The sequence below is a fragment of the Bufo bufo genome, chromosome 2, assembly GCF_905171765.1.
Source record: "Bufo bufo chromosome 2, aBufBuf1.1, whole genome shotgun sequence".
Taxonomy (NCBI): Eukaryota; Metazoa; Chordata; class Amphibia; order Anura; family Bufonidae; genus Bufo; species Bufo bufo.
In genome coordinates, this window is record NC_053390.1 from 524,728,000 (window position 1) to 524,752,670 (window position 24,671).

At 43.6% G+C, this 24,671-nt stretch overlaps 1 protein-coding gene and 1 long non-coding RNA gene across 2 annotated transcripts in view; one reads left to right on the plus strand and one right to left on the minus strand.

Annotated features, from left to right (window-relative positions):
* The window catches only part of CFAP299 (cilia and flagella associated protein 299), a 625,798-nt gene that overhangs the window by 552,107 nt on the left and 49,020 nt on the right, over window positions 1-24,671 (plus strand). The window lies entirely within an intron of this gene.
* Window positions 676-8,572, minus strand: LOC120989681. The gene is made up of 3 exons (XR_005776297.1): window positions 8,427-8,572; window positions 3,387-3,390; window positions 676-686 (listed from the first exon to the last, which is right to left on the minus strand). It is a non-coding gene; the product is annotated as an uncharacterized LOC120989681 (long non-coding RNA).

Sequence of the window (24,671 nt, forward strand, 5' to 3'; positions counted from 1 at the left end):
CAATAATAGTACAACTTATTAAAAATATCATTGTTGAAGGGTTTTTCCCATCTCAGACATTGATGGCATATTGCTAGGATATGCCATACATGTCAGATAGAGGTGGGTACGGCACCTATCTGCAGAACAGGGCCCCCAAAGTGAAATAGAGAACACTACGCATTCGCTTTGTACTCTCCATCCACTGCTAAGGGAGTCCCTAAAAGTCAAGTGAGCTGTCAAGTCAGCTATTTTTGGAAGTCCCATAGCAGTGAATGGTAAGCGCACCCAGCATGCAGGACCACCTGTCCATTCACCACTATAGGACTGCTGAAAATAGCCAAGCCAGAGCTCGCTATTTTAAGAACTCCCATAGTGGTGAATGAAGGGTGGTCACGCTTGCACAGTGAGCTCTCCTTCACTTTGGAAGGTGATAGAAGCGAGTCCCAGAGATGAGACCTGCATCTATCGGACATTGATGACGTAGCCTAGCTATATGCTATCAATGAATGAGATGGAAATACCCTTTAAGCATTTAGAAGGTTCATGTTAAATATCCCAGAATGGAAGGTGGTGGTATTCAACAATTATAGCTTATTCAGATGAGCAAACTCTCCTGTGTTCTGCCCACTGAAAACAGAAGATTTCTCATCCATGTTGACTCAATTTTGTCTCCGACTGTGTTCCTTTTGTCTGTTTTTTTACATCTGTATGGCAACAGTATGTCACCTGTTTTTCACATCACTTAATAAAAATAAAATAAAAAATAAAATGCCCGTCAGTGTTTCCTAGCAACTGTCTGTGAAAATGGACTGCACACAACTTGCGTCCATGTGCTGTCCAATTTTTTTACTGAATTATTGACTTGAATGGGTGAGTCTAGCATGAAAATTGGGTTAAAGTAGGGTATGGTGTGACTTTCTCTGAACAGACTGATGGTCTTTGAAGAAAATCAGACATGTGAATTGGTGGGAGGGGATGGGTTGGATATGTAGAGGAAATGGTATGATCTTCATGGCTCAAAAAATGTGCTATCATTTACAATGGAATGGTGCAAATTACACCTGAAACATATGTCAGTAAGTAACTAGGCATGTATTTCAGTTTTTCCTGTTTGGATATCCCGATGTGACAAAATTATTAAGATCTGTGCACCTCAGAATAAGTTTGGTGTACCTTTGGTATACTTTCCCCCTCCTAGTCATGCTGTTTTATGAGATCATGCACCAGCTTTTCCATAGGCAGAATACAGACCTCCATAAAACAGATATCTACAGTATAAACAATAGAAAAAGCATGAACTACAGGGAGTGCAGAATTATTAGGCAAGTTGTATTTTTGAGGATTAATTTTATTATTGAACAACAACCATGTTCTCAATGAACCCAAAAAACTCATTAATATCAAAGCTGAATATTTTTGGAAGTAGTTTTTAGTTTGTTTTTAGTTTTAGCTATTTTAGGGGGATATCTGTGTGTGCAGGTGACTATTACTGTGCATAATTATTAGGCAACTTAACAAAAAACAAATATATACCCATTTCAATTATTTATTTTTACCAGTGAAACCAATATAACATCTCAACATTCACAAATATACATTTCTGACATTCAAAAACAAAACTAAAACAAATCAGTGACCAATATAGCCACCTTTCTTTGCAAGGACACTCAAAAGCCTGCCATCCATGGATTCTGTCAGTGTTTTGATCTGTTCACCATCAACATTGCGTGCAGCAGCAACCACAGCCTCCCAGACACTGTTCAGAGAGGTGTACTGTTTTCCCTCCTTGTAAATCTCACATTTGATGATGGACCACAGGTTCTCAATGGGGTTCAGATCAGGTGAACAAGGAGGCCATGTCATTAGATTTTCTTCTTTTATACCCTTTCTTGCCAGCCACGCTGTGGAGTACTTGGACGCGTGTGATGGAGCATTGTCCTGCATGAAAATCATGTTTTTCTTGAAGGATGCAGACTTCTTCCTGTACCATTGCTTGAAGAAGGTGTCTTCCAGAAACTGGCAGTAGGACTGGGAGTTGAACTTGACTCCATCCTCAACCCGGAAAGGCCCCACAAGCTCATCTTTGATGATACCAGCCCAAACCAGTACTCCACCTCCACCTTGCTGGCGTCTGAGTCGGACTGGAGCTCTCTGCCCTTTACCAATCCAGCCACGGGCCCATCCATCTGGCCCATCAAGACTCACTCTCATTTCATCAGTCCATAAAACCTTAGAAAAATCAGTCTTGACGTTTCAGCTTGTGTGTCTTGTTCAGTGGTGGTCGTCTTTCAGCCTTTCTTACCTTGGCCATGTCTCTGAGTATTGCACACCTTGTGCTTTTGGGCACTCCAGTGATGTTGCAGCTCTGAAATATGGCCAAACTGGTGGCAAGTGGCATCTTGGCAGCTGCACGCTTGACTTTTCTCAGTTCATGGGCAGTTATTTTGCGCCTTGGTTTTTCCACACGCTTCTTGCGACCCTGTTGACTATTTTGAATAAAACGCTTGATTGTTCGATGATCACGCTTCAGAAGCTTTGCAATTTTAAGAGTGCTGCATCCCTCTGCAAGATATCTCACTATTTTTGACTTTTCTGAGCCTGTCAAGTCCTTCTTTTGACCCATTTTGCCAAAGGAAAGGAAGTTGCCTAATAATTATGCACACCTAATATAGGGTGTTGATGTCATTAGACCACACCCCTTCTCATTACAGAGATGCACATCACCTAATATGCTTAATTGGTAGTAGGCTTTCGAGCCTATACAGCTTGGAGTAAGACAACATGCATAAAGAGGATGATGTGGTCAAAATACTAATTTGCCTAATAATTCTGCACGCAGTGTATATGTAGGGAAGGAGGATGGTAAGATACTGCATCAAAACATTTATGATTGATGTTGCATAATCTCACTAGAGTGTTGCAGTCTATTCAAACAGCAGATCGATGGGGGTGCTGGAAGTCTGACCCACACAGATCAGATATTTATGAACTATCCAGAGAATAGGTAATCAATATCAAATTATTAAATATTAAACCAGAAAACCCCTTTAACCATTTGCCAACTGCCTCTTGACTATAAATATGTGGACAGTTAGCACATATCTCTGACGTTTCTAAACATACTAATCCTGCATGAGTCGGGATCCCACTGTCAGTGACAGCAGGGATCCCCACAGAGAAGGCACAGGCAGTTTTTCCTCATCCGTGCCTTCTCCATCACACTACTCAATGAACAGCAATCACAAAATGGCATCATGCTTCCTGCTGTGGTGCCACTAGCAATGTGATCTCCGGGGTCTGGGTGTCTGCATGAGCTGTTGGGTTTTAGCAGACCCAGATCAGCTCTGCAGAGAGACTGTGCAGTCTTGTGAAACCTCTCTGGAGGCTGTATTTCTCCAGTGAACATACCTAACAGCCTATATCAAAAATGACCATTATGAAAAGGGGACATATTACAAATAAATATTTAGCTGCATATAGTGCTACTAACAAAAAAATAAATCACACCTAAGACAATATCCCATCAGAGGGAGTAATAATCACAGGTAGTATGTATGTATAATTGTTAAGTCACAGGGTACCTCCTGCTATAAAACATAGCCTTTAATATTGGTTATATATAAAATAACAAACTCTCACAGACAAACAAAACATAGAAATGAAAATAAAGGGACGACACATCAGGGGTATATATCGTATATGCTCTGTAGCAATGCTCCTACTCCTCAATTTGTGGTTTGAGGATATAGAGATATAGGCAAGGTGAAAAATAGACTATTTTCCCGTTTTTTACATTTTCCTGTTTTCTAAAAACAAAAATGTCAAAAATAAATATGACATGAAAATAGAGCCCTATGTATCACTGAAAAAAGGTGCAAAAATGATTTACATAGCCAAATTGAAACCAAAACATTATAGCTTTAAAAGACTTTTGTACTAAAAAAAATAGAAAATGCTCCTGGTCAGGAAGGGGGTTAAATGGCCCAGTCTTTAACTGGTTAAGAACATTATATGGCTTGCCAGGAACTGCCTCATGTTGAGAGGGAAGAACATGTCCATCCTGGACTGCCACAAACTGTTCCATCTTGGGCAGCCAGGATGTTGATGAAGAAAAGAATTAACGGGTTTGTCTCATCTTAGACATTGGTAGCGTATTGCTAGGATATGCCACCAGTGTCTGCCCTCCATTTCTATGCGACTATCAAAAATAGCCGAGCTCAGATATCTCCAGCAGTCCCATAGAAGTGAATGGAGCGGGGGCCGTGTTGGGCCATGGTGCGTTCTCCATTTACTTCTATGAGACTTCCTTTCGACTGTTTTCATAACTCCTATAGAAATCAATGGAGAGCATACTGCACATGCCTGGTGCGCTTTCCTTAACTTTCGGGGGCCCGTACTGGCGATAGGTGTGAGTCTGGGACCTGTCCTGCTCCTATATGACTTTGATGGCATATCCTAGTGATATGACATCAAAGTTTGAGATGGCACAACATTGTTTTCAGCAATTTATGCTACAGTAGCTCTTCTGATGGATCAGATGGTCTAGGGCTTCTTTTCCCAAACTCATCAATGAGCTTTGGGCACTCATGACCCTGTCGCTAGTTCACTGGTTGTTCCCTTGGATGATAGAAACTATCCATTTGATACTGAGAATACTGGAGAAGAAGACCTGTCATTTTGGAGATGCAGTGACACATTGATCTAGGCATTTTTTTTTACTATGTCTTTATATATCTAGTTTTCAGTGACAGTATTTTTCTTTATTTCACTGCTTGTTCCACCATTGTATTGTAAGAAATGAATACATTGCACATAATTTACACTTTGCTGAATCCCCTACTTAGTAATATGCCAAAGCCATTTTGAACCAGATCACCACTTTATCTTAGTTTAAACTATACTTTGCCAAATAAACAGCAGAACGTCATTCCTGACCGCTTTCCCACACTAATTAAACCGTTAAGTTCGTCCTTACATTACCTGGCAGAAATCATAGAGGAATAATTGCAATCAGAAACCTAAAGGTTAAATCATGTAAGAAAAGGATGTGTATAATTTTTTACAACTGTCAATTAACATTGCAAATTATAATCTAGAAACACAAATAGATTTTTGGCATGTCATGTTTGAAATAATACAGATGGAAGTGTTACTTGCCTCGGGAGAACAGTATATGGAGAGCAGGTTTACGGGTAAAAATTATATTTTCAAAATTACATAATGCAATATGCAATGAATATTTTACATGATCTGTTGATTCTAATTATTACGAATAGAAACTCATCTTTAATTTATAAAACCAGATTTGTAAGGGTGCCTTCACTCCTGGCAGGTTTTTGGCTGATCAGTTCCACTTTTCTAAAAGGAGGCGTGGCAAGGGCAGATAAGGGAGCGTGATCAGCCTCAGCAACAAATTTATATTCATTTACACCAGTTTTCTTTTGCTTTGAGCTGTCGTACATTTTTGGTTAACCGCACAGACTGCAGGAGGATGCGCCTAATTTATGACTAGGCGTGCACCTCATCATAAATTAGGTGCAATCTCCGGCAGCACAGAGGATAACAAGACAGACGCAGAAAGCGCCAGTCTTGATAAATCTCACCCTATGTGCTTACAATCCCATTCACATGAATGGAACCAATTGTCTGTCGCAGAGGTTTTCTGCAACAAAATCTACCATGTGTGAAGGCACCCTAAAAATGCAGGACATTTTGTGTTATGGCCTAGAGTTAAATAAAACAAAAATCAAGTTTTTCCCCATCAGTCTGCACTCAATGCTCCATAATGACAAAGTGAAAACAGAATGTTAGAAATGATTGTCAAAAAGGAACAACTAAAATTCTGCATGGACATACAGTACAGACCAAAAGTTTGGACACACCTTCTCATTCAAAGAGTTTTCTTTATTTTCATGACTATGAAGGCATCAAAACTATGAATTAACACATGTGGAATTATATACATAACAAACAAGTGTGAAACAACTGAAAATATGTCATATTCTAGGTTCTTCAAAGTAGCCACCTTTTGCTTTGATTACTGCTTTGCACACTCTTGGCATTCTCTTGATGAGCTTCAAGAGGTAGTCCCCTGAAATGGTCTTCTAACAGTCTTGAAGGAGTTCCCAGAGATTCTTAGCACTTGTTGGCCCTTTTGCCTTCACTCTGTGGTCCAGCTCACCCCAAACCATCTCGATTGGGTTCAGGTCCGGTGACTGTGGAGGCCAGGTCATCTGGCGCAGCAACCCATCACTCTCCTTCATGGTCAAATAGCCCTTACTTTCAAAGTTTTCCCAATTTTTCGGCTGACTGACTGACCTTCATTTCTTAAAGTAATGATGGCCACTCGTTTTTCTTTACTTAGCTGCTTTTTTCTTGCCATAATACAAATTCTTACAGTCTATTCAGTAGGACTATCAGCTGTGTATCCACCTGACTTCTCCTCAACGCAACTGATGGTCCCAACCCCATTTATAAGGCAAGAAATCCCACTTATTAAACCTGACAGGGCACACCTGTGAAGTGAAAACCATTTCAGGGGACTACCTCTTGAAGCTCATCAAGAGAATGCCAAGAGTGTGCAAAGCAGTAATCAAAGCAAAAGGTGGCTACTTTGAAGAACCTAGAATATGACATATTTTCAGTTGTTTCACACTTGTTTGTTATGTATATAATTCCACATGTGTTAATTCATAGTTTTGATGCCTTCAGTGTGAATCTACAATTTTCATAGTCATGAAAATAAAGAAAACTCTTTGAATGAGAAGGTGTGTCCAAACTTTTGGTCTGTACTGTATGTGTAAGTATATAGTCCTTTGCTATGAAACCCGAAATTTAGCTCTGAGGGGGTCTCTCATTTTTCTTGATCATCTTTGAGATGTTTCTATGGCTTAATTGGAGTCCACGTGTGGTAGATGATTGGACGTGATTTGGAAAGATACACCCCTGTTTATATAAGGTCTCACAGCTGACAGTGCAGGGTTGAGGGAAAGCAGAGTAGAGCAAAGTACAGAGATATTCTTAAGGAAAACCTGGTCCGGGGTACTTTGGACCTCCTCAGACTGGGTCAAAGGCTCCCCTTTCAATAAGACAATGACTCTAAGCATACAGCCAAGACAACAGAGGAGTGGCTTAGTCCTTGAGTGGCCTAGTCAGAGCCCTAACTTAAACCCAATCAAACATTTCTGGACAGACCTGAAAATGGCTGTCTACCAACAGTCCCCATCCAACCTGACAGATCTTGAAAGGATCTGCAGAGAAGAATGGCAGAAAATCTCCAAATACAATTGTGCAAACCTTGTATCATTATACCTGCCAAAGGTGCTTGAACTATGTACTGCATGAGGATCTAAATTCTTATGTCAAGATTTTTGTTTTTTCTTTTCAATAAAAAAAAAAACAATTTTAAAATTCTGTTTTAACTTTCTCATTATGAGGAATTGAGTGCAAATTGATGGGAAAAACTTGATTTTTGTTTTTTATTTTAGCACAACATAGCGAAATGTGAAAAAAAGGGAAAGGGTCGGAACATTGCATAGTATATCAGCTTCATCTGATGAATGATACCGAATTACACGTAGACTTTCCTCACTCTGAATTGCTCTGAAATTGTTGTCTATAGAAATACAATGCGTCATTTGAAATTTTTTTGCAAATCAATCTACTCAGGCCTGTCTGTAGCATTTTCAATTTAATAGGTGTTGTGCCATGGGCATAGCTATAGAGGATGCAGAGGTAGCAGTCGCTACCGGGCCCAGGAGCCTAAGGAGGCCCAAAGTCCTTGTGCCACATAAGAAGACACTGATATTATAGAAAGTGCACGCTGGTCCTGTTACACCTCTGGCTGGAGAGAAGGGGCAAGGTCGAGAATTTAGCATTGGGGGGTTGCCGTTTCAATTTTTGCCTCAGGCAGCACAAAGGCTATGTGCTTCCTTGCCCGTGGCCACAAAGCACTGAGGGAAGGGTGGCCCAAACTGAACTCTTGCACCAGGGCCCATGAGCCTTTACCTATGCCCCTGTGTTGTGTCAAGTTTCTAAGTTATCCCCTATCCACAGAATAGGTAACTAACTGATCTCTTGGGATCCAACCATTGGGACCAACACCAGTCCCAAGAACGGAGGTCCCATTCCCCTGATCTGATGGAATAGTAAGTCAGACATAAGCACTACCGCTCCATTCATTCTCTAGCCGGAGATAGAAGAGTATAGGGCTTCGCTATTTCCAGTGGTTGGACCACCAGAGATCAGTAAACCCTATATACAGCTTTAAACATTTTTAATTGTCTGGAAACTACCTTTTAAGACTCACGCACAAAGCTGTATTTTTCATCTATGTGCTATCCATATTTTTTGCAGATAGCACTCTGACCCATTCATTTGTATAGGCCATGTACACACCTGTATTTTATGTGACTCTGTGTTGCCATTTTTCAAATATAGAAGACTAGCAAAAAGGACTCGGCTTTGCACTGGTATATTTTATCTATTTCATTTAATGTTTGTGTGTGTCGTTAAAAAATATCGACAGTATCCACTATAACAGTGACATCTACAGTACCCCACCCCTTTAACAGTGACCTGCAGAGCGGCCTGCCCCCTTAATAGTAACATCCACAGCGCCCTCCCCTTTAACAGTGACCTCCACAGCGGCCACCCCTTTATTAGTGACCTCCACAGTACCCCATTTCCCTAACAGTGATTTCCACAACACCCCGTCCCCTTAACAGTGGCCTCTACAGTAATCTTCCCTTTAACACTGACCTCCATAGCGGACTGTCCCCTTAACTGTGACCTCCACAGCAGCCTGCACGAGGTTCGGTTTTAGGCCGGACAGTCCGGCTTTCAAACTCCCTGTCCTCCGTCTGACGCAGGGCCTGGACGGACACAGGGATGTCCTTTTGAACAGCTCACTCTCAGACAGCAGCACTGTGCTGTCTGAGCGTGAGCTGCAGGGAGAAAGTCACCCTCCCTCCCACCCCTGCAGTTGACAGAAGTTGATTTTTACCTTCATTTTTCAAATCCCCGTCGGCTGCGGAGTGGGAGGGGGCATGGCCTAACCGGATTGGGGGCATGGCTTAGCAGAGCCTGGGGATGGGTTTTTTAAGTCCGTCTTTTGAGGGTGGACTGAATGGCCATCCTACCTGCCACCTGAACTGTGACCTTCACAGCACTCCACTCCCTTAACAGTTTCATCTACAGCGCGCTACCCCTTTAACCTCCTCAGGAACGCCGAACGCAGGATTGCGTCTTGGCGACGGCAGGGTTATTCCTCCTGGACGCGCCGATGCGTCCTCTCGTGAGACCCGAGATTTCGAGCATAGCCGGCCCGCGCATGCGCAGTGCGGGCCGGGAAAAGTTAGAGGAGAAGTTCGTCACCAGCCTGCCAGCCAATGATCATCGCTGGCAGGTTGGTGACTTTTAAAAAATCAAATCAGAAGCCATTTAACACATTATATTTTTAAATATAATGTGTTAAATGGCTTCTGTGCTCTCTGCTGCTTCCTTTTCGTTGGTTGGTTCCAGCAGAGAGCACACATCACTGTAAGTACACAAAACACTATACATTTAGCCCCAGATCACCCCCCATCACCCCAATTAACCCCTTGATCACCCCTGTCAATCACTAGTGAAAGGGAAAAAAGTGATCAGTGTAAACTGTCACTTTTTTTTTCACCAGTATTGACTGTTAGGTTTTAGGTTAGTTTAGGCCCCTTTGGTAGGTAGTTAGAGTCGGTTAGCGCCCAGCCCACCACACCGCAGTCACTGATTCGCTGATTAGCGTATCGCTAATCAGCATTGGTACTTTTATAGTATCTGTAAGTGATCAGAACTGATCACAGTCAGATCTATAATAGTATTAGTGTCACCTTAGCTCGCCCTTCACCCAAAACGCAGTGTTTGCCCGATCAGGCCTGATCGGTCGCCCACACGTGCGTTCACAAATTTTTTATTTTTTTTTATCACTGCACAATCACTTCCTGTACTTCGCTAGCCTCCCATTTGTAAGACAGGCTTGCTTTTTTTCTTGGGTAGTCTCAGGGAATACCCCTAAATTTAGTAGTCCAAATGGCAAACAGGGGGTATTCTTCTGAAGAGGCCTACAGGATTCTGACCCAGTCGGATGAGGAATGGGAACCCTCATCTGATGAATCCAGCTGGTCAGAATACGAACCTGTAGAAAGCAGTGGCAGTCTGACTCAAAGTTCGGACGATGAAGTTGAGGTCCCTGATACCACCAGGCGTACCCGGCCCTGTGTTGCTAGACCACAGGTTGCGCAGGATCCGCTTCAAGGGCAGCAGAGTGGGGCTGGCGCTGTCGGATTATGTGGTGAGGCATACACCAGCAGTGCAGCCCATCCTGGACCTAGTACCAGCACTGCCGTATAACATGGTGAAGTGGCGAGCACCAGAAGGGCAGTTGAAGCTGGTACGGTGGCACGTGCATTAGTTCCCCCGTCGCAGCCACCGCACAGACAGGCCCGTAAAGCCCCTAGAGTCCCTGAGGTGCTGGCAAACCCTGATTGGCAGCCCCCAACTTCAGCCGCACCAGTAGTTCCCCCTTTCACCGCCCAGTCTGGAGTTCGGGTTGAGACAGCTCAGATCGGATCGGCACTGGGGTTTTTTGAGCTGTTCTTGACTGCGGAGCTCTTGGACTTAGTCGTGGCAGAAACAAATCGGTATGCCACTCAATTTATAGCCGCCAACCCGGGAAGCTTTTATGCCCAGTCTTTCCAGTGGAAACCCGTCCAAGTTTCCGAATTTAAAACTTTTCTGGGCCTTCTCCTCAACATGGGCCTGACAAAAAAGCATGAATTGCGGTCATATTGGTCCACAAACCCAATTCATCACATGCCCATGTTCTCTGCTGCCATGTCCAGGACACGATTTGAGACCATCCTGCGTTTCCTGCACTTAAGTGACAACAGCACCTCTCGTCCCAGAGGCCACCCAGCTTTTGACCGGCTCCACAAAATTCGGCCCCTCATAGACCACTTTAACACCAAATTTGCAGATTTGTATACCCCTGAGCAGAACATATGCATAGACGAGTCCCTGATACATTTTACCGGGCGCCTTGGCTTCAAACAATACATCCCAAGCAAGCGCGCCCGGTATGTGGGTCAAATTGTATAAGCTCTGTGAAAGGGCCACAGGCTATACGCACAAATTTCGAGTCTATGAGGGTAAAGATCAGACCCTGGAGCCGGTCGGTTGCCCTGACTACCTGGGGAGCAGTGGGAAGACAGTCTGGGACTTGGTGTCACCCTTATTTGGCAAGGGGTACCATCTTTATGTGGACTATTTCTACACAAGTGTGCCCCTCTTCGGGCATTTGTTTCTAGAACAGATTGGCTGCTGTGGCACTGCGCGACCTAGTCGCCGGGGCTTCCCCCAACGGCTCGTTACCACCCGTCTTGCAAGGGGGGAGAGGGCTGCCTTGTTTAACGAAGAACTGCTCGCGGTGAAATGGAGAGACAAGCGTGACGTTTACATGCTCTCCTCCATTCACGCAGACACGAGAATCCAAATTGAACGAGCAACTGGAGTCATTGAAAAGCCCCTCTGTGTCCACAACTATAATTTGCTCATGGGAGGGGTGGACTTCAATGACCAGATGTTGGCTCCTTATTTACTTTCCCGCAGGACTAGATGCTGGTATAAGAAGGTGTCTGTATATTTAATTCAATTGGCTGTCTATAATAGTTTTGTTCTCTACAGTAAGGCTGGGAGAACAAGATCCTTCCTCAAATTTCAGGAAGAGATCATCGAGAACCTCCTGTATCCAGGAGGTTCCGTGGCCCCAACTACCAGTGTAGTGAGCCTTCTACACGAGCGACATTTCCCCAATGTCGTTGCTGGTACCTCAAACCAAGCGCCACCCCGAAAAAAATGTTGTGTCTGTAGCAGGAGTGGAATAAGGCGTGACACCCGCTATTTCTGTCCTGACTGCCCTGACCACCCTGCCCTATGCTTAGGGGAGTGTTTCCGGAAGTACCACACACAGGTACACTATTAGCATAGGGATTGCGTGACACAGGACAGGCACACAGGGGTCTTAGGGCCCTTTCACACAGAGCTGCCACAAACCTCTCCTTTCACCTGGGACAAAGTGCATAATGTACTTCGCCACATCTCTGGGCGATTTGCGCTTTGCACATTGTCCCATGGGGAAGGAGAGGTTTGTCCTATAAAGGTAAAAAAAAAAAAAATCACCGGTAAGCAAAAAAGTTAATGTTCTGTTCCAAAAGTTCAATAAAGTTTATAAAAGTTAATGTTCTGTTCAAATGTTATATAAAGTTAATGTTAATAAATTAATTGCGTTGCGGCCTGTTTTTTTTTTTGGGTTTTGTTTTTTTTACCTTCTAGGTGGACCAACCGATGAACCAGCTGCAGCACTGATGTGCATTCTGACAGAAGCATTGCACTGCTGTCAGATTACACAAAAGTCGGTGTATGCGGCGCTGCAACACGAGATTTCTCCTCTGCAGTAAAAAAGATATGTTTGCCGAGGCTTATGAGCTGAGGGGCGGTGTTCATATGCTTTGGCAAAATTTTTTATAAAAAATAAATACATTCCGGCAATGATTTATTCATCCACATCGATTGATGTGAATGGAGAAATCGGGTTTGCCAGGGCATACAGGCTGAGTGGGTTTGGATGTTGGGCGGAGCTCCTATGTCCTGGCAGACGCCTTTCCCCTCCTTTTTTTTTTTTGCACATTTTTAGGCAGAGATTTTTTTATCCACATTGATCAATGCGAATGAAGAAATCTGTGCCGTTCATTTTTTCTTTCAGCCCAGAGGCTGAACGGAAAAAAAATATCTCATTACCCGTATGCTCAATATAAGGAGAAACTCCTAATGCTGGCCATACATGTAATGATTGCGGAGACCCTCAAATGCCAGGGCAGTACAAACAACCTTCAAATGACCCTATTTTGGAAAGAAGACACCCCAAGGTATTCGCTGAGGGGCATATTGAGTCCATGAAAGATTGAACTTTTTGTCCCAAGTTAGCGGAAAAGGGGACTTTGTGAGAAAAAACAAAAAAAATTAAATTTCCGGTAACTTGTGGCAAAAAAAAAAATCTTCTATAATCTCGCCATGCCCCTCACGGAATACCTTGGGGTGTCTTCTTTCCAAAATGGGGTCACATGTGGGGTATTTATACTGCCCGGGCATTTTAGGGGCCCTAAAGCGTGAGAAGAAGTCTGAAATCCAAATGTCTAAAAATGCCCTCCTAAAAGGTGCTCTTTAGAATTTGGGCCCCTTTGCGCACCTAGGCTGAAAAAAAGTGTCACCGTACTCAGGAGAAGTTGGGCAATGTGTTTTGGGGTGTCTTTTTACATATACCCATGCTGGGTGAGAGAAATATCTCTCTAAAATGACAACTTCGTATAAATAAATGGGAAAAGTTGACTTTTACAGAGATATTTCTCTCACCCAGCATGGGTATATGTAAAAATACACCCCAAAACACATTGCCCTACTTCTTCTGAGTACGGCGATACCACATGTGTGACACTTTTTTGCAGCCTAGGTGCGCAAACGGGCCCAAATTCAAAAGAGCACCTTTAGGATTTCACAAGGCATTTTTTACGCATTTGGATTCCAAATTACTTCTCACGCTTTAGGTCCCCTAAAATGCCAGGGCAGTATAAATACCCCACAAGTGACCCCTTTTTGGAAAGAAGACACCCCAAGGTATTTTGTGAAGGGCATGGTGAGTTCATGTAAAATTTTGTCACAAGTTAATAGAATATGAGACTTTGTAAGAAAAAATTAAAAATAAAATCATTTTCCGCTAACTTGTGTGTTTCCAAAATGGGGTCATTTGTGGGGTGTTTATACTGTCTGGGCATAATTAACCTCAGGAAACATGACAGGTGCTCAGAAAGTCAGAGCTGCTTCAAAATGCGGAAATTCACATTTTTGTAGCATAGTTTGTAAACGCTATAACTTTTGCGCAAACTAATAAATATACACTTATTGCATTTTTTTTAATCAAAGACATGTAGAACAATAAATTTTGAGAAAAATTTATATAGAAATGTAGTTTTATTTGAAAAATTTTACAACTGAAAGTGAAAAATGTCATTTTTCCGCAAAAATTTCGGTCAATTTTCGATTAACAACAAAAAAAGTAAAAATGTCAGCAGCAATGAAATACCACCAAATGAAAGCTCTATTAGTGAGAAGAAAAGGAGGTAAAATTCATTTGGGTGGTAAGTTGTATGACCGAGCAATAAACCGTGAAAGTAGTGTAGTGCAGAATTGTAAAAAGTGGTCTGGTCATTAAGGGGGTTTAAGCTAGGGGAGCTGAGGTGGTTAAAGCTGACCTACAGCAGTGAAGAAAAATGACTGGGGTTGTTATGGATATCTGGTGCAAAACTGTGTGTATGTGGCGACTAAGGGCCTGCGAGCTTCTATTGGCTAATGAGGGTCATGTGACCAGGCTTCTATTGGCTAATGTATTCTTGGGAATATCTCAGGAACGGTACGTGCTAGACACCTGATGTACCTGTGTGCCAAATTTCATGATTGTAAATGCGATGGTTAGGATTCCTTTAGCGGACATACATACCTACACACACATACATACACTCAGCTTTTTATATTAGATATCGTATTCTTGTCCATATTGCAGACAAGAATTTCCCATTCTATTGATGGTACTGAGAAAAATGGGGAATGCACAAGGAAGGTATTCCTATTTTGTGGACCAAAATATAGATATGGCCAAGAGCGTAAAGCCTTATGAATTTCCCCTATTACGCAACAATCTGACGTAAAGTAGGTCCTTGAATTGACCTTTTAACGGATCTCCTAGCACCCCGACCGGGTACCTCCGTCGATGGATGCTCCTAGCGCTTCCCGAGGACTCCAAGCACTCCACTTGAAACCATAACCGCCACAGACCCCACGAACCGCCAAAGCTTGGTTGAGGTCTCGCCATCTCCTACTCACCCTGGACCTACGACAAGGCTCCAGTAGGTGAACCTCTCCTAAATCCAGAGAGCAGGAACAGCTCTTACAAGAGCTAGTAGTATAGCCAGGGGAGTATAGCAAATCTTCAGCGTATAGCAATCCCCAGTGTCGATCAGTTACCGAAACACCAGCCTCAACATGATGAAGGGTAAAAAAGGAACTCTTTATTGAACACACAAGCATTGACTTATACACATTTTCCAACAAGGTTACCACCCACAGGGTTTTGTAAAAACAACCAATAAACACGTACAATACAGTAAAACACTCCCACACAAAATCCTCCCCTCTGCCTGTGATACAATTACCTTACACAATGGGTTAATGTAATCATCACAGGCAGGAGAATACACAATGTCTTCTGTCCTGGAGACAACCGAGGAGTAATTCAATTATCTCTCAGGACAAAGGGAAATCGCCAATACACACGTGGAGACAATAGGACAGACATCACTACTCAAATATACAATGTCCCACCCTTTACAGTACACATAGACATTTAACATATCCCAAAATGGCACGAATTAGACCAGGGGTTCAAAAGTTTAGCATGGGCTTATGAGAGGGCCCATAATCCTGGGGCAAGAGGCTGGCAAACAGGCCCCTCCAAAACCCAGTGGCGAGGTTGGTTTCGCCACAGACCTTTTTATGAAGTTGTTACAAATCTATTCATCTGTTTTTCAGTTATATCTATTACTAATAAATTGGGGAAAACACATTGGACATCATTCTAGCTCCTGTAGAATTGTCACCCAGTTTTTCTAAATTCCTGATAAGCAGATGGGATATATCAGTGCCACTGTTCACACTAGCATTATGGCTTTTGTTCATTGCTGAATCTGCTTTCAATTCCAACGAACCTTGATGGACCTCACTGAGTTATAATCTCAGGGGTACTAGTATTATGAAAAGCAAGTTATCAGGATATTCTTGCCATGTAAAATACTGAAATAACTGACAAACCTAAAAACAGTAGTGTGAACAAAGTCTAAGGCCAAATGGATCTGACGCTTGTGGGTTAAAAATTTTGGTTGTGCTGGCCAGGTCAAATTATTGAATGAGATTCTGCGTAGGTGGTAAACAGTGAACTAAACAGGTAAAACATTAAATTCCTTAAATTTGTAGTCATAATTCAGTAAAGTATATATCATAATGATAATAGGTAAGAAATGCAAAAATTTATACATAGCAATAATGCTTAGATCAAGGATATTTATCCCTATGACTACAGCTGACCAGCCACTCCCTACAGGTCTAGCCAAGCAGAGTAGACTACAAGCGCCTTATGACATTTATTTAGCAACATAATTGCTAACTTTTCAGTTTTGGCAACACCAGGATAGTATATCTAATAAAATTCCTCTAGAAAATGTGCCCACTTTCAGTGGAAGGATACACCCACCGGGAGACATAATCCCAGTGCTTGTAAAGTGGAGCTGAATCATTTGACGACATCCTAATGGCTCTAGCAGCAGAAATCTGTATAGTGTATCAAGCGATCTGTACACTTTTGAATGGAAAGGAAACCTGTCGCCAGGCAGATCACTTTATTGATGGCACATCACTAGAATAAGGCATCACTTTATGTGAGTCCCACCGATCCTGAGGATGAAGAAGGTGCACTGCTGATTTGACCTCACAGCACCCTAAATATCCATTGTGGGGCTGGCTGCAGTTCTGTGTACAACCATGGGGATGCAGCCATAAATCAACTTGTGCCCCTTCTCAGGATAAGTGAGGGTCCCAGAGTTTGGACTCCTAGAGATCACAATATAATAGCATATACTACCAATATGCTACCACTTTATGAAATGGGAACACCCTTGTAAAGAGCAGAATGCATTAGCTGTTCTGTAAGAAATACAACAGCATACTTATTGCACCGAATGATTGCTGCCCCAAAACACTGTACATTTGCTTGCACAAGCTGGCCCCACTCTACATGCTGTAGGTGTGGCTATGTAATATAGCTGGCATCTGTCCAAAAAGACTGGAATGAGAGAGAACTTCAATTTCATTCATTTAATCCCCCTAGATGCCATGGTCAATAGTAGGGATCGACCGATTATCGGTTTTACCGATATTATCGGCCAATATTCAGGATTTTGAACGTTATCGGTATCGGCATCTATTTTGCCGATATACCGATAACGTATTGGGAACACAGAACGCGCTGCTCAGCGCTCTCTGTGTTCCCTCAGCAGCACAGGGGAGAAGGAAGCAGTGTCTCCCTCCCCCTGTGATGCCGCTGCCGCCAATTAGAGGAGAGAAGACAAAAGAAGGGGAGGGGCTGTGGCCACCGCTCCACCAATGAAGATAAGTCTTTCATTAATTCATATACAGGAGGCGGGAGCTGGCTGCAGAATCACATAGCCGACTCCCGACCTCTATGAGCGGTAGCTGCGATCTGCGGTAGTTAACCCCTTAGGTGCCGCGGATCGCAGCTACCGCTCATAGAGGTCGGGAGCCGGCTATGTGATTCTGCAGCCAGCTCCCGCCTCCTGTATATGAATTAATGAAAGACTTATCTTCATTGGTGGCGCAGTGCGCCCCCCCAAGCCCCCCAGTATTAATCATTGGTGGTGCAGTGCGCCCCCCACCCCCATCCCAGTATTAAAAACGTTGGTGGCGCAGTGCGCCCCCCACCAAAGCCCCCCCCCAGTATTAATCATTGGTGGCAGTGGCCACAGGATCCCCTCTCTCCTGCTCCTCCGATCGGAGCCCCAGCAGTGTATGCCTGGGGCTCCGATCGGTTACCATGGCAGCCAGGACGCTATTGAAGCCCTGACTGCCATGTTCAGCTCCCTGCTGCTGTGTGCACAAAGCACAGAGCAGCAGGGACAGTGTGAGATCCTATTCACCCTGATAGATCTTTATCAGGGTGAATAGGACAAGGGTTCTAGTCCCTAAGGGGGCTAAAAGTTAGTAAAAAATAAATATTAAGTATAAATGAAAAATAAAGATTTACAAAAAAAATATTTTATCGGCCTGAAAGTTCACAAATTATCGGTATCGGTATCGGCCCTAAAAAATCTATATCGGTCGATCCCTAGTCAATAGTAACTGTGATATTTGAGTGGTTAGACAGAGGAAGGTCGGAGCCCTCCAGTCGGAGCCCCTGCAGAGAAATTGCAGGGCTCCAATCAGTTGCTGTCACACCCTGGGGCCATGTAAAGGCTTCCAGGTCTGCCACACTAAGCCAGGACATGTTAATTTGCATGCAGCATGTTATAGAGCAGGAAAAGTTGAGCAGATTGATGTATAGTTTTGTGGGAAAACATTTAGTATAACTTGTAAATTATACATTTATATCTCAGATTTTTCTGCTCTATAACATGATTTTTCTGCTTTTACAGAGAATGCTATCAAATACTGATAACGTCTCCCCCTGTGTACAACTATCTGTCACGCCCTGCCCTGTGGGTGTTCTGAGGAGATCTGTCAAAGTTGCTGCACTTGACTCGATCTGACAGTTTGTTTTGTTGTGGGTTTGAACAGAATCCCACCTCCTCCCAGGTGTTGTTCTTTAGGTAATTGGTGAGGCTATTTATTCCTCCCTCTCCCTATAGCCTTTGCGGGTTATAGTTCTGCCTTGTATGAGCTCTGGAAGTTTGGTGGATCGTCTGCTCCAACACATCTCTAGATTAGTCCTTTTCCCTTTTTCCTTCTGTGTCTGTTTTTACTAGGCTTCTAGCTCCTTCGGTTGTTGAAGAAGCTGAGTGTCTCTTTCCCTCTTTCCTACAGCTGAGGGTTTGGTTCAGTGTGTCATAGTCTTAGGTATGTGGGCATGTTAATATCTACCATCGACATATGCACATGGGCATAGCAGCTTAGAGAAAGTGTTTTAGAGATTTCTAGGAGGTTATCCCTTTGTTCCCTAGCATTTGGGGCCTAGTCAGTTGTTTTGTTTGCTTTGCCGTGTTCTGTTTTCTTCCCTTATCTTACCTACTGTGACATTATAACCCGCCATACCATCATTCTTTCCCTTGCTGTTTGCAAAATGGAAACTATTGATGCTTTGGTTGATCGCATGCAGGGATTGTCTTTGGAGGTAGCTGACCTCCGCAATTCGGATGCACGGTGTCAGAGTACTTTGGCGTCTTGGAACCTAAGGTCACTCTCCCTGATAGGTTTTCCGTGGGAAGTGATAACTTTGTTCGGTTCAGGGAGTCCTGTAAATTGTATTTTCGTCTAAGTCCGATTTCATCTGGAGACGAAAACCAAAGAGTAGGGATTATTATTTCTCTACTAAAAGGTGACGCTTAGTCTTGGGCTTTTTCTCTGCCGACCGGTTCACAGTCCCTCCGGTCGGTGGATGAATTTTTCAGAGCCCTGGGCCTGATTTATGATGACCCAGACCGGGTCTCTATGGCTGAATCTAAGTTGCGCAGCTTGTGCCAGGGAGAACGTACTGCTGAGTCGTATTGTGCTGAATTTAGAAGTTGGGCGACTAACTCAGAGTGGAATGATCCTGCACTCCGTAGTCAGTTCTGTCAGGAGTTATCTGAGAGAGTAAAAGATGCCCTTGCATTTCATAAAAAAACTGATTCTTTGGAGACTGCCATGTCTTTGGCTGTACGGATTGATAGACATCTTAGGAAGAGGTGCAAGGTTCCCTTCGGGCAGGGGGTGCTGTCTGGTGGGGAATCAGTCCCTCCTGTCCATCGGGGTACTATGCCACTTGAATTAGGGGCTGGAGAGGAGCCTATGCAATTGGGTCAGGTTACTTTTTGCTCTGGTAATAGGAATTTTAGGAAGCTGAATAGACTGTGTTACTTCTGTGGTAAAGAAGGTCATTTCGTTAATGTGGGCCCTTTTATTAAACCTCGAAGTGGTAATGAAAAACAAATAGGGGATTCCTTCAAAGGAAAAAAGAGCTCCCTTACTCTTGGTAGTGTGAATGGGGAGTTAGAGCAGGCATATTCGTATCCTACCTGCAGTACCCGATTCCTCCTGCCTGCCATGGTGGCGCTAGACTCTGGAAGTTTAGAGTTAAAGGTATTTGTTGACAGTGGCGCAGGGGTTAATCTTATTGATTTTCAATTTCTTCAGAGTCATGGTTTTAAAACTAGCGCATTAAGCAAAGAGATACCAGTGTTTGCTATAGATTCCGCCCCCCTCTCGCAAAGCTGTCTAACTCATATTGTTCAGGATATTCATTTGAGGGTGGGTGATTCTCATGTTGAGTTCATTTCTTGTTTTGTTATGAAAGGTTTGCCTGCTCCGATGGTTCTGGGTTTACCATGGTTGATAAAACATAACCCTACCATTGACTGGCAAACAAGACAAATCAGTAATTGGAGTGAATTTTGTATGAACAACCGTCCTAGTGCCTCTATTTCGGGGGTGTCCACTAAGGTGTTGCCTCAGTTTCTTTCCGATTTTTCGGACGTATTCTCGGAGGGTGGAGCTCAGGAGTTGCCCCCTCACAGAGAGTATGATTGTCCGGTCAATCTTATCCCTGAAGCAAAATTGTCAAAATCTCAGTTATATAATCTTTCTCAACCCGAAAGTGTAGCTATGTGGGAGTATATTGCCAAGAGTTTGGCAAAGGGACATATTAGACCATCTAAGTCTCCTATGGCCACTGGCATCTTTTTCGTAAAGAAGAAGGATGGATCCCTTAGACCGTGCCTAGATTTCCGGGAACTGAATCTCATTACTGTCCGTGATCCTTATCCCCTTCCCTTAATTCTGGGTCTATTTGATCAGATTGTTGGTGCCAAGGTGTTTTCTAAGTTGGATTTAAGAGGAGCTTATAATCTGATCAGAATCAGGGAAGGAGATGAATGGAAAACGGCCTTCAATACCCCCGAGGGTCACTTTGAGAACCTAGTCATGCCCTTTGGTTTAACTAATGCTCTAGCAGTCTTTCAGCGCTTTATCAATGATATTTTTCATGATTTGGTGGGGAAGTTCGTTGTTATTTACCTCGATGACATACTAATTTACTCACCCGATATGAAGACTCATCAGGATCATTTGAGACAAATGTTATTGATTCTTCGGGACAATAAATTGTATGCTAAGTTGGAAAAATGTGTGTTTGCTGTTCAGGAGCTGCCGTTTTTGGGGTACTTGCTTTCTGCCTCCGGTTTTCGTATGGATCCCGAAAAGGTCCATGTGGTACTGGAATGGGACCGGCCAGAGAATCAGAAAGCCCTGATGCGGTTTTTAGGATTTACTAATTACTACAGAAAATTCATCCTGAATTATTCCACCATTGTCAAACCTTTGACAGATATTACTAGGAAGGGCGCTGACTTCTCTGTCTGGTCGGATGAGACATTACAGGCTTTTTCTGCTATTTAGAAATGTTTTGCTTCTGCTCCCATTCTGATGCAACCTGATGCGTCAGAAGTGGGAGTCGGAGCAGTCTTGTCGCAGGGTCTCTCTCCTTTCACAGGGCACACCCGGATAAAGTTGGGCCTGGGTGTCTGGAGGTCACCCGTAGAGGGGGGGGGGGGGGTACTGTCACGCCCTGCCCTGTGGGTGTTCTGAGGAGATCTGTCAGAGTTGCTGCACGTGACTTGATCTGACATTAAAAATTTCAATTATTCCTCTTTTCCAGTTTTACATACAAAAAATAATAATAATAATAAATTAATGTAATTGGTATTGCCTAGAGACAAACGAATTGATTCTAAACAAATCGTAATTGTTTTGAATTTCACAAAAAGTTTTAGCAATTAGCATCATGCGAATTTCGCAAAACAGTGTCTGCCATTTTACTTTTAAAATTTAGTACACTAGCAAAATAAAAAAGTCAGAAAAGATGAAGATGGAGCATCACATGACTGTGCCCACAATGCTTTGCAGTCATCCTCATTGCCAATCAGGAGGGTGAATATTGGCTGGTTTGTCAGACTTTTTGCTAGTACTGAAGCACAGATGCCATTGTAAGCTCAGCCACTCATGTGATAGGATGTGTCCACCATGTTTTAGACATACATTACTTGACAAAAGAGTTCCCCGAAACATAGTTTCATATCTACTCAAAGCACACAATGTACTGTATCCTCTGTGACTGGACTTTTAACAGCACCAAGTAAATGTAAAGTATTGAAACCAGATTTAAGCAGAAATATTATATCCTATATGCTGTGCTAAATACTGGAGTGCCATGCAATGGAATTGAGCAATTTTTGATATAAAGGTTTTTTGCTATTAAATGAAGCAGTTGTGTGGCATCTTTTTATGACTCTCAGACAGACACAGCAATTATACACACAAGCCAGCCATTTTAAGGTCTTGCAGGGACAGTGTGGGAATTGTGAAGGCGATTGATTCATATTTCTATATTTATATTTGTACCGTGCACAATTGTCAGGCACAAACATAGACACCACAGATCTATTTCAGCATATGAGGCAGCATCACCAGGTCCATTGGGAAAATAGAACTTACCAGCAATCAGAACAAGACTGCCCTCCTTCTCCTGGCTTGTGGATGTACAAGCAGTATGCAGCTGTCCCGAGGGTGTCAAGAGCCACGTCTGACTCCGTTATACCCGGGGTCAGGAAGTCGCAGCGGGTGGCTGCGCGCTCTATGTCTAAAGATAGTGCTGTTTCTTAATGGTAGCTTTCTGGGTTTGCCTTGCAACCCTTTTTGGCTCACTCAGGGATCCGTAGCTTCTTCTCCTCAGCTGTTTCTTGTCCAGCACTCCCAACCTCCTTATATTCCCCTCTCCCACTTCTCTGGTTGCCAGATATAGAGCTTCCTGCCTGGACTTCTATACTGACCCACTGGAGCTGTGTAGCTGTGATTCCTGGTCGTTGTTCCAGAGCGTTACCCTCCAGATCCCTGTCAGGCTTTTGTTGTCCGCTGTTGTCGCCCAACTGGGATTATATGTTTGTCTGTATTGTCTGTCCTCTCCTTGGTGTTTTCCTTTAGTGTCAGTGGTGCGGACTAGTGTTCCCACCGCCCTATTCACTACGTAGGGCTCATCTCAGGGAAAGCCAGGGTTTAGGCACGTGATCGTCGTACGGGTGAGAAACCCGTCTAGGGACGTCAGGGCAGTCAGGTGCCAGCCTCAAGGTGAGTTAGGGGTCACCACCTTTCCCTCTCCCTTGGACAGGGCCTTCCCATTTCCCTCCCTTTGCATCACGTATGTGATCGGCACGCCGGTCATGACAGCAGCACGCCAGACCTGCAGGGTATTGCGATAGTGAGGTCACGGTTATGGGCAATCGAGGGTTACTCACTTTTTGGAGGACCCTGGGCAGGCATGCGGCAGTGAAGGAGAGGTAGACACAAGTTCCTCTGGGGCACACTCTGTATGTAGGGACCAGGCCTGATGGTGGATGAGGTGCCCTGGATGTTACAGGTATTTTGAGTGCCTGGGGCAAGGTCCCTTTAAGGATTCGTGACGCCAGTGCCTGTAATGGTGGCACGCCGATTTGTAGTAGCAGTAAGTGAGGTACACAGATGGTATGGTAAACCAAACGTTGCTTTACTTGGAAAACAGTCCAACTTTGTACAGAGATGATGATGCAGTTCCTTATATCAATGTTCCACAAGCAGGCTTACATTCAATAATATGGCAGGTATAATCTTGCAAGATACTTGGAGCGTAATACAATGAATGCTTCACAGACCAGGCTGCACTATCTTCACAGCTATTCTGGCTGGCTGTATCCCAAGGCCCGGATGCCTAAATGCTGGCTTTAATCCTTGGTAAATAATCCTCCTCCCGTATTGACCCTTGCTTCTATTTTATAGTACTTCTCCCCATCAGCTTACTTGTCTGAGCTGGTTGTATTGCCTTTGCTTTGCTGGAGGATAACTGCAGGTTGCTCCCAGGAGGTAAGTCCTTCTTCTGGGGTAATCTTCTGAGCTAACTGAGGCTCACTTTATCAACAGGCAGGCTAGAGTTCTTCACTAGCCTCCTGGTAGCAACTAGCAGCCTGGACTATCCAGCTGCATGTCAGGAGGAGGCCCTCAGCATATCTCTGGCTAAGATGCCTTCTCACTTCTGTGTCCACAGACTCCTGACTACAGACTAACTCCTCCCTGTCTGGGCCTGAACATTTATACTAGGGGCTCCCTATCTCCCTCTAGTGTCTAGGATGCCTAACTACACCCTAATAGGCCTGCTATGCATGACACAGGGGAAACATTGCATGTAAAAACACATAGAAAATACATTAACATACATGGTCAAATATAATATTACTGTCCCTTAAGAGTAGAAGTAACACGTGAACCAATTGACCCTTGTGTAGTGCCCACTCCTACCTAGTGGGATACTACAAGTACAGTCTCCTTATTGTCATAATCTGTTACTGTTTCTTTTGCTCACACTACTCATCATCCACTTCATCATCAGTCATCCATTATTGAATGTGTGGCTAGGCAACAACAGTTTGTGTGCAAGCCGAACTCCACTGGGTTAATCTTGTGAGTGGCAGCAGTGACACAACACTACAACAATGAAACCAGGTCCTATTGAAATCAACATGTTTGTGCCAGTGTGTTTCCAACACAAGGCATTTATCCACCTCCTTTATGTCCTCCTCAATGTACATATCCTATCCCCAACAGAATCGCTTTCATTCCCTCTCTCTATCTATCGTATGTGTAAACGAATGCGTTGCCATGCTTTCTTAGAACTGATAATTCTGGGGAAAACAGCAAATATTCCACTGGCTGTCTCCCTACCAACTACTCTTGGGCAAGGAGGAGAGCAACAATGGCAGAAG